Source organism: Aplysia californica, unplaced genomic scaffold (assembly GCF_000002075.1).
Source record: "Aplysia californica isolate F4 #8 unplaced genomic scaffold, AplCal3.0 scaffold01379, whole genome shotgun sequence".
Lineage (NCBI taxonomy): Eukaryota > Metazoa > Mollusca > Gastropoda > Aplysiida > Aplysiidae > Aplysia > Aplysia californica.
In genome coordinates, this window is record NW_004798649.1 from 79,698 (window position 1) to 80,794 (window position 1,097).

Consider the following 1,097-nt stretch of genomic DNA (forward strand, 5'->3'; position numbering starts at 1 on the left):
TGTGTGTGTGTGTGTGTGTGTGTGTGTGTGTGTGAATGTCATTAAGTGCGTGAGTGTCTATCTCAGTTGTACGGTCCAAATGTACATTATTTTGTTGAGAATTTCTCATAGAACTCAACTACAAAACACTTCTATACAAAGTCAAGGAATATTCTTTTTGTGCTTATTGAGGTACAGTGCAGGGTGATTTTAAGACCACCCACAAGGATAATCGGACAAAATGGGCAATATCTTTACAGCTGATGGTCATATTTAGACAAATCCTACAGCATTCTCTTTTTTTCTTAACTGCTCATGATTATTAAAGGGTAAGCCAACTAGGGAGTAATTTCCTCATATTGTGGGCATTCTAACAAATGTAAAACTTGTTTTTAGTGCTTTTGTCAATGTCAAATGGATTCCTTAAAAAAAAACCCACCAATGACCTTATCTTTCTTTTTCAAAGTATTGTACTTACATTTGAGTGAAACTATAGGCCTATTTTATGCTTTCAAGTACATGAAAAAAGCTAATAAAGTCAAGCAAAATGTTCTTCAGAGACAGAGATCTAGTAGTAGGCCCACTGGAACATTTTATAAACCGTGAAAAGATGACCAGAAAATAACAAAATTATCTTATGATCTTCACTTGCACTTGCAATTTTTTGGACGAATTATAGTTTACCTCCTTATCTTTTTTTTTCACACATTTTTCTTCATTATTGAGGACAACTGTATTGTTTTCAGTTATTATCAAGGAGGTGGATAGATGGATCACGGGGTCTACCTAGCCAAAAGGATAGGTGGACCCCGGGTCTACCTGACAAAATGCTTGGTTTTAGGATGTGAACCCCGGGGTCAACATAGTGAAATAAGTAGATCTAGGTTTAACGAAGGATTGGTGGACCCCTGGGTCAACGTAGATCTAGGTTTAATTAAGGATTGGTGGAGCCTGGGGTCAACGTAGTGAAATAGGTAGGTTTAAGGTGGACCCCGGGGTCAACGTAGTGAAATAGGTAGGTTTAAGGTGGACCCCAGGGTCTACCTAACGAAATACTAGTTAGGTTTTTAGAATAGGTGGAACCTGCGGTCACCGTAGTGAAATAAGTAGGTTTAATC